This window comes from Macrotis lagotis, chromosome 4, assembly GCF_037893015.1.
Source record: "Macrotis lagotis isolate mMagLag1 chromosome 4, bilby.v1.9.chrom.fasta, whole genome shotgun sequence".
NCBI lineage: Eukaryota > Metazoa > Chordata > Mammalia > Peramelemorphia > Peramelidae > Macrotis > Macrotis lagotis.
Window position 1 is genome coordinate 257,914,312 of NC_133661.1, and position 10,232 is coordinate 257,924,543.

Here is a 10,232-nt window from a genome sequence, read left to right on the forward strand (position 1 = left end):
CCACTATGCCACCTAGCTGCCCCTAGAGGTCAATTCTTTTTGATTGATATAGCTTATTTTTTCTTTTGCAAGGCAATGGGGCTAAGTGACTTGCCCAGGGTCACACAGCTAGATAATTATTAAGTGTCTGAGGCTGGATTTGAACTCAGGTCCTCTTGACTCTAGGACCAGTGCTCTATCCACAGTACTACCTAGTTGCCCCTCTAATATAGTTTTGAACAAGACAACTGCTTCCATCTCCCTTTTAGCTGTAATGGAATGGGAAACGCTAAGTATTTTCTGTGTCATACTAAAAGCAACAGTTCCTCCAGAAATGAGTTTATGTTTTCACATTCCATGAGATAACTCCCCATTATATTACACAGAAGAAGTATATTTCTTGCCCTCATGAGTTACTTACTTGGGTAGAGAAAATATGTAAAAAAATTGGAAAAATACATAAAAGTTTTCATAATTGTGACAGAATAGTAAAGTTGACTAACATGTGGCCCAACTCAGGGTTCAGAAAATTTTGTATTGAGCCTATAGTGCCTGGTAAGGTAGAAGGAAGGAAGCAAAATTTTATGAAATGATTGGGGGGGCTTTTAACTTTTTTTTTAGTTTTTTGCAAGGCAAATGGGGTTAAGTGGTTTGCTCAAGGCCACACAGCTAGGTGTTGTTGTCACATTATTGTCACAGGGGATTTGAACTCAGGTACCCCTGACTCCAGGGCCACTGCACTGTCCACTGCCCACCTAGCTGCCCCTGAAATGATTGTTTAATGCATTACAAATATCATCTCTTTTGATCCTCAGAACAATCCTAGGAAACTGAGACATTAAGCAGTTAGGTGATTTGTTCAGAGTCACATAGCTAGTAAATATATGAGACCAGATTTGAATTTAGATCTTCAGATCCAGCTCTCTATTCATGGTACTACCTAGCTGTCTCTATTCTCAATGACAAATGCTAAGTCAGTCCATTTAGTGTTTCTACAACACAAATGATCTATTCATTGAGTGCAATGTTAGAATTCTTTGAGTTCAGAACCTCAAGAATGTAACCAGTCATCCCTTCCCCTCTTGGGATTCATCTGGAAGGAAACAAAGGAAAAGATGGAAGAACAGTGAGTCAAGTAGATATAGTTATAATATAATAATATATGGCAATCATACATAATACAGTAGGATAGTCTATATTACTAATAAAATATAATAATATGATATAGATATGAAGCTTCTTTGAACCCTCCTTTCTGCTTTGTGGACTGCTGCTGAGTAATAAGGAAGATGCCTAACTGTACCCCACAAGCACCAATACAAGTAAGGCTAGAACAATTGAATGCCTGGTTCTATTGTTCCTCATTCAATAAGTTGTGTTGATCCTATTTCTTCTAAAACCCTCAATGAGTTACTTGTTCTCTTGATCTCTCTAAATGGGCCCTGGAATCTGTGCCAGGATACTAAAACCTGACTGGTGCATGGTACAATACCAGCTCTGAAGATTCAGTCACTACCTCCTCAGAGCCTCTCTCTCTCAAAGCTATTTTCCTACATTCCCCCCACCCCCAGCAACCTAGTTTGGTGTGTTTATTCCCTCCCTTAGACTCTGCTTCCCTTATTTGAGATGGTATCACACATCCATCACCATTCATAACACTGACATTGGATTCGTCTCTTCAGATCAGTTTTTTAATGAAAAATACAATGAACAGATTAAAACAGGACAGAGTATATAGTAAAGAAAGTGATAAATGCTCTAAATCAAAATGAGATATAGCTCAGAGATTATTAGGTTTTGTTTGTGGCAGATGCTTTATGAAGGAAAAAATAAACTGGGTCTATGGTTCAAAGTTTTCATTATGAATTTCAAGTATCACAAAAGGGATATTCCTTCCTGGCTTTTATTTAAACAGAACATTTTATCACATGAACCTAGACAGGGCCCAATCATAACCCCTTTTATATATATATCATCCATTTAAAAAAATACACCATTAATGTGCCAAATTAGGAAGATGGTACACAAATTCAAGGAGAATCACAAATAATAATAGTGAAGTTTTCTCTAAACAGATTTAATAGATGAAGTCTGGATTTGCTAAATGAATGAATAATGCTCATTTCCCCAAAGGAATTCATTTAAATGAAAAATTCCTTTAAAATAATCAGATTTGCATACTATTTCTCAGGAATTATGAATGTAAGAGAGCCTTTGGTCTAACACTTCCATTTTACGTGAGGAAACTAAGGTCTAAAACACATATACTTCATTCTCAAAGAGGAACTATGACATCATGAGTGGTATTTTTTTTTAGGTTTTTGCAAAGCAAATGGGGTTAAGTGGCTTGCCCAAGGCCACACAGCTAGGTAAATGAGTGATATCTTGATTTGAACATAAATTATATTTAAGTGAGACAAACTTTCACAAAGTCATCAGCCTCACTCTCTCATAGAATTATTGAAGTCCAATGGCAAGAAAAAAGTCAGGCCTGTCAGTGTCTTAGGATGCAATGGATGACCTTGGTGTCTTTTATGTCTGACCAAACTCTAAGCATTCCACAGCACCTATTTCAGCTACTTTTATGGCCATTAGAATAAATTGTTCTCATCTGCTATTCCTCTGGGGGAAGTATTCATATGTTTGGGATAGATATCCCCTAACTCACCTGGCTTAGCTTATTTGTCAAAATGATGGGTGGTAATATTGTTGGGGAAGTACTGGCTGCAGGGGGATTCAGGATAGGCTTCATGCAGAAAGTGAGATTTGAGTTGAATCTAGAAATTAACTAAGGTTGTTAATGCAGGTGCCCTATATATAAGAAGTATTTTTGGAGGTTCCAGTTCCATGTTCAGCAAGAATAGATGCTGGGATGATGTGGGATGCAGTTTCACCATAGATAATGGTCCCACAGAGTAGTGGACATGTGAGTAAATGTCTACCACTCTGAGGGACCATTATCTATAATAGTTCCAATACCCACATCTACTGGTTGGATGGGCATTTATTTTCACTTCTACTTGTACTAGACACTACAAATGCAGTGGTCTTTTTTTCTGAGCCTTAAAAATAGGACTGATTTTTTTTTCTTTCCTTTTTAAATGTGTTTCTTATAAGTAGTAGATTTATCCATTGGATCACTCTTTTTTGTTTTATGGGATTGTTCAATCTATTCACATTAAAGTTATGAGTTGGATTTACATTTTCCTCAATCTATCTCTATTTTTCCAAGTTATGATTATCTCCTTCTGATGTAAATACAATATTATGATCCTTCAGTTACTTTAATCTTTTTTGTTTAATGTGGCAATGTTGCAATTTAATCAGCTTCTTCCCACACTGGGCAAGTCCTACATCTTTGAATGGTCAAAATGGGTTTAGCTCTTCCCTCAGCCTTGATGGAGTTCTTTACTGCTCCCCCCCATGTACAGTATACTATTTTAGTGATCTTTGTTCCTTAGCTCTTTGGCCCAGCAGCAGCAGTTCAGAGCCTGTTGGCACTGGCCAGTTAAAGCCTGCTTCCTTCAGAACTTACATTTCAATTATTGGCAGTTCAGAGCTTCAAGGACTCATGCCATTGGGTTTTGGCTCTCGGCAGACTTTTGCTCCTAAAGAGCTATCACCAAACTAGCTATTGAGTACTGAGAAAATTTCCATAGCCTGGAGCAAAGGTTTCTACAGCACTGGACAGAGAGAAGGGAAAATGAGATATAAAAAAAAAGAGATGATGTAGCTCTCTTTGATGTTTCTGGGTCTGCTATCTACTTTGTTGCCAGAAGCATGGAAAGTTGCACACAAGTACCAAGTGAGTTGAGGGTCAGAGAGCATCAGTTCCTCCTGGGTTTGTTTTTTTTAAAACCTAATTTTGAATTATTGGTATACTAGACCATAAGGACAGCTGAAGTTGCTTTATCTTTGGTGCATACTTTCTGTTTGGGGGAAGTTTGAGGGATCTTGGGGATCAGAGAAAATACCAATCAACTACCTTTTGCTCATTTGGAACAAGGTACTTATTGTTTTAAAATTATTTCTGCCCCAATCATGGTGTATATTAGGACCCCAATCATAGTTTTCTTCCATCTGTCCAGGAGAACATAGCATTTCCAACAAAATAAGATTTCTGTTTCTCCATTATTTTAAGTTCATCATAATGCTTTCAAACATATTTTATTCCTCAGATTCATAGTTTACTGGTCAGTTGAATATCATCATAATGTAATCCAAGACTACTCCTACATTTTCTGTTTCTTTGATACAAAGAGTGCTATACTGGTATGACTTCCATCCCAATAATCTCAGTTCTGTATATAGGTTCATTTGTACATCTTTGCATCAAAATTTGAGAGAATCAGGATGACAGAGAAAATAGAGACCTGGCCTTGGAGTTAGTTTCAGATTATATCTATATTAAGAACTGGTTGTGTGACCCTAGATGAGTCAACAAACCTTTTAGTATTTCAGGCAACTAAGACTACAAGTCACAGTACAATTGCTGATTTGCATTGCATTTACAGCTATGCCAATAAAATAACAGGTATGAACAAAAAAAACCTCAAGTTCACTTTACTTACTTATTATTGACCCTTGGCCTTTGGCAGATAGACATTTGAGTCCACACATATTGTTTGAATTTTCTGAGCTTTCTCCCATGGCTTACCCCATGGGTCCTATTCTTTTTAAATCTTACCTCTTACTCCCCAGAGTATCTGGCTTAACACTATAACTGGGCATTTTTTCCCTCCATCTCCATTTTCAGTTGAAAACCCTTTTGATAAGAAAAACAAGTTCCTGGCATTCTTCCCAGTTCTCATTAGATAAAATCCATCTTTGGCCAAGAGTCAATCATTCCAATATCACAGGGCAAAGTCCAGAAAACCAAATATTGTCCTTAAAAATAGTTTATAGAGTCAGTTATTCACCTTTTTAACAGTTATGAACTTCCAGTGAAAGAAGTAATAGAAGCAGTAATTATTGCTCCAAATCCCTTAGTTTCCTGCCCATCTTCAGAGTATTTGTATTTTCAGACTTCGTGATTCATTCCTAATGAATTTCCAGAAATGGGTGGCCATCAAAAGACTTATTGAGTTATATCAGGTTTTTCACTGTGTTCCAAAAATGAAAACATATCTCTAGCATTTGTTCCACTATCAAAGTAATTTCTGGAGCCATCAAAATCTGCTTTTTAAGTACTACTTCATTCCTGGATCTTTTCTATTTTTTTCAAACTACCATAGTGCTCCTCAAGTGTTCTATTCCTTCCTAAACTATCCCCACTTTCAATGGACTTAAGGCTATCCATTTTCACTCTTTACATATAGCTCTTACCAAATTCCCTCTACTTTCTCTTTTGGTTCATCAACATTACTCACTCCTCTGGATATGAGCTTTTTGTCTTTTCTCCTCCCCATATTCTTGAATGAAATTCTACCTTACTCAAGCAAGAGGGAAGGAGGTATATGTGGGGCAAGAGGAAGTATACACATATGTGCAGATATACAAGTGTTTGGATATATACATATATATATATACACATATATGTGTATATATATATATATACAGAGAGAGAGAGAGAGAGAGAGAGAGAGAGAGAGAGAGTAGAGGAATGATCTCTGAGAAGAAATGAGGAAGGAAATATAGAAGGGGTGTGAAAGATAAGTTGGAGAAGTTGTGTCTACAAATGTAAGATAGACTACATCTTTTTTTCTCCTCTATCCTACCATGTCCATTCACTTTCCATGTTTTGATATTTATAGATTTACAGAATTTGAAAGAAGGCTATAGATCATCTGGTCCAAGTTCTTCTAGAAACCACCTTTCTTTTTCTGTTCTTTTCATTGCTTAACTATTAATTTATTGTCTTTAAGGCCTTAGCTTACATCTCTGCCACTTCCTATTTCTCCTTCTCTCCCTCCTTCTGATTCTTTTGTGAATTATATACACCCCTACTTAAAAGCTCCAAAAGAGAGTCCATATGTAAAGCTGAGGACCTTCCCTCATACTTCACCAAAATAAAGAATAAATAAATGAATTCATTATCATTGAACTTCTCCTGCTCTCAACTCACTTCATTGAAATATTTCCACTTCCTAACCCCCATGTCCTCATTTCCCCCAGACCTCAGAAGAAATGACCCTTCTCCTTGCTAAAGTAACCTTTATTGCATGAACCTTTGGATACCATCCCCTCCTGACTGCTCTCTCACTCATTTCTTCTCCCCTATCTTTAGTGTCTTTCTATTGACTCTTTCAAAGCTACCTACCCATAATATCTATAACTATTCTTTCTTAAATTAAAAAAAAAACTTCCTTCAATCTTACTGTTCTTTCTAGTCATCATCTAGTCTATTCTCTCCTTTATGGCTAAATGCCTTGAGAAAGTCATCCACCTTAGGTGCCTCCATTTACTTTCCTCTCTTTCTTAACTCTCTACATTCTGACTTCTGATCTTATCATTTAATACAAATTGCTCTCTCAAAGTTACCAAATAATCTGTTTTGGGGGGGGAGAGGTGAGGAGGTATGGACAGCAACAGAGATTAAGTCACACAGCTAATACATGTCAAGTATCTGATACCGGTTTTGAACTCAGGTCTTCCTGATTCCAGGACCAGTACTGGGTGTACTGTATCATCCAGCTGCCCCTCAAATGATCTTTTAATAGAAAAATCAAATGATTTTTCCTCAATCTTCACCCTTCTTTCCCATTGCAGTATTTGGGAATATTGACCATCTCTTCCTCCTTGAAATTATTTCCTCACTAGATTTTTTTGATACTGCCCTCTTCTGGTTCTCCTAACCTACCTGATTGTTCCTTCTCAATTTCCTGAGATTCTTTGGACTCATGCAAAATCCTGTAACTGTGGACTCCCCCCCCCCAAGGTTCTCTCTTCTCTCCTTCATCTACCATCTCATTTGATTTTACAGCTAAGCTGGGTTTAATTATCTTCTCTATGCCTATGACTTCCAGACCTATATAGTCAACTCCAGTCTCCTGAGCTCCATCTCCAAACTAGTTTTTCCTTAGTTATTTCAAAATCAATATGACCAAAAGAGAGCTCATTATTACCCTTTTCCCCCCAAATCCTCCAAACTTCCCCTATTACTGCCAAGGTCACCACCATTTTTTCAAGGCTCACAGTCTCTATGTAATCAATGACACTTCAATATAACCAAATGGTTACCAAATCATATCATTCTACTTTCATAAGCTGTCTCATATGCATCCTCTTCTCTTATTAACAACCTCCTTCAGGTTCACATTAACTTTGGCTAAGTTTCTCGCAACTCTAATACATCCTTTATTCCACTGTTAAGGTAATTTTTCTAAAATGTAGGTCAGACTGTGTCTCCTTTCCCCTCCCTTCCACCCACAGTTGAACGAGTTCCAGTGATTCCCCTATTATTAGATCCAAAATCAAATATAAACTTTTCTTGATACTGAAATTACCATTACTTTTAAATTACCAGTATTTTTATATTTTTCTCTCTTCCACACACTCTATGATTCACCAGCACTGATTTACACCTCTTCTTCCCTCATGCCTGGAATGTTCTACTTTTTCATTTATGCTTTTAGTTGCTCTGACTTCATTAAAGACAAAGTTCAAATTCCAGTTATTTCTGGAGGTCTTTCCTGATTGCCCTAGCTGCTTTTAAAGCCTTGCCCTCCCAGGGTACCTTCCATCTACTCTGTAAATACCCTGCATGTAACTAAAGCTGGTTATTTACATGTTTTACTTCCCATTAGAATGTAAGCTCTTTAAGGGCATGGATTATGTTTTTGCCTTTATCCTTAGTGCTTAGCATTGTAATGGCACAAAATAAGCATGTGTGTTGCCTTTTTAACTGAATTGGAAGACTATAAAATAAAAAAAAAGAAACCCAACAGGGGAAAGGTTAGGAAAAAAATAAAAGAATGGAATATATACATAGAGTAGAAAGTTGTATAATGATACTAGTAATTGTTTCAGATATTAAAATTAGTTGTTTACCTCTTAGGTAAAGTTATCACAGATGCATATGCACCACTTTCTTTGGGAAAACTTCATTGATTCTCCTAATTGCTAGCTCTCTCTCTCTCTCTCTCTCTCTCTCTCTCTCTCTCTCTCTCTCTTTCTCTCTCTCTCCCTTCCTAAATAATCACTAGTTCACTAGTGGGCTTTAACAGATAAGGTGCAAATTTGGAAGATTTCTTTCATCGTCCCCAACCCTGATCCCAAATTGCTTTTACTTTGATCATTATAACCCTACTCAGAATTTACAATTAACTGGATAGTGTTCAGTCTTAAATCAGGAAGACACATCTCCCTGATTTCAAATCTGACCTTAGACACTTACTAGCTGTGTGATCCTGGTCAAGTCACTTAACCCCAATTACCAGGAAGAAAGAAAGTCAGAAAGAGAGGGAGGGAGAGGGGAGAGAGATAGAGAGGAAGGGATGAAGGAAAGAAGGAAGGAAGGAAGGAAGGAAGGAAGGAAGGAAGGAAGGAAGGAAGGAAGGAAGGAAGGGAGGGAGGGAGGGAGGGAGGGATGGAGGGAAAAAGGGAGGGAGGAAGAAGGAAAGAAGGATAGATGATTTGAGTGGAGTCATCCAAAATAATACAGATGGAGAGAGACCAGAGACAGAGAAAAAACAGTTCAGACTATTATTATTCACCAAAATGCAAAAAACCAAAAAATGCATATAGCGATATACAGCATTCATACAACGTAGCAAAATACATTAAAGGTTTACAATACATTACATGCATATATCACAAATGTGTGAACTACTCAGTTCACTTTAGGGATATCCCTTACCCATCATTAGCATCCATCTGTGAAAGTTATCATCTAAAAGGCACCAAGTCTCATAACTATATTTCTCCATTCCACAATACAAAATTCCAGACACATACACCTGGTAATCTCATAGAGTTGATCAGAGAGTTCTGTTGATCAATCCCTTATATAATTTATCTGTTTATATTTTGTATAGTAGTATGTAAGCTCCTGAAGAGCAAGAATAATCTCTCATTTTGTCTTTGTATACTATCATATGTCACAGAGTTTTGTAATTTAGTAGGTAATTTATTTGGTTTATTGAATTAAATTGAATTGGATTGGATTGGGTTAATAGGATCTCTACTGAATGTACCTGACCTATATTTTCCCTCACATATACTAGTCATAGTTGTTGTACATAGTAAAATTAATTCCTTATATTTCTTATCAAATTCTGCATGAAAAATTGTTAGCCATGAATTATTGTCTGATAAAATGTCTGACTTTTCAAATGATTTTAGAGGTTTTTAACTCTTAAAAGAAAAATAAAGAGTATTAAAAATTTTTCATTTAAGGTAATAGGGTTAAGTGACTTGTACAAGGGCACACAGCTAGACAATCATTAAGTATCTGAGTCAGATTTGAACTCCAGTCCTCCTGACCCCAGGGCCAGTGCTCTAGCCACTGTGCCACCTAGCTACCCAGAGCAAGTCAAGGAAGTTTTAAACCTCTGTAGTTGAATTGTTCACTTTTTAGCCTCAAGATGAGGTATAACATGATAGTGTATAGTTATATTAAAGGCTGTATGTTTAGTTCAATTTCTTGACCTCATATTAGGGGAGGCCGTATGGTCTGAGGAAGGTCCCTGTCCTGCTTAGTGAATCGCTAGAAACTTTAACTAAGCTTATCCTCTTTAAGTTGACCCATTATTCATTGTAATTGAATGCTGACTTTTTTGGGGAAAAGCCCTAATTTCCTCAGTCTTTTTTTCCTCTAACAATTAAGCAATTTTATAGCCTGCTTTGGGTTCCTTCTATTTATTAGCAGATATTATCAACAATTCAAATATTGCCCTTTTTGTTTTCATTTCAACTGTGCCCTACTGTTTGGGTAGCCTACACCATTCATTTTTGCATCAACCCATAAAGGCCAACCATTATAGGCAGAACCTAAGTAGTCAACCAAGTAGGAAGTTTGCTTTCTTCATTTTTTTGTTTGTTTCTAACTGCACTCTGAAATCTTCAGAAATGGACAAATCAGTAAATTATATACAATAGTTCTCAAATTATATAATTATAAGTTATATTCATAGTAAATATAATCATAAATTATATTAATATATCATATTCAAAATATTACATATATTCATTGTAATAGATACTTGTCTAGCAGGGGAAGATATTTGTATTAATGAAAGTGGGGACATGAAAAAAATACTCTCCTTTTATGGGAGACAAACCTCAGGGAAACTATGATTTCCTTTATCCTTTAA

At 36.5% G+C, this 10,232-nt stretch overlaps 1 protein-coding gene across 1 annotated transcript in view; it reads left to right on the top strand.

The window, feature by feature from the left end:
* The window catches only part of KTN1 (kinectin 1), a 524,036-nt gene that overhangs the window by 371,740 nt on the left and 142,064 nt on the right, over positions 1–10,232 (top strand). The window lies entirely within an intron of this gene.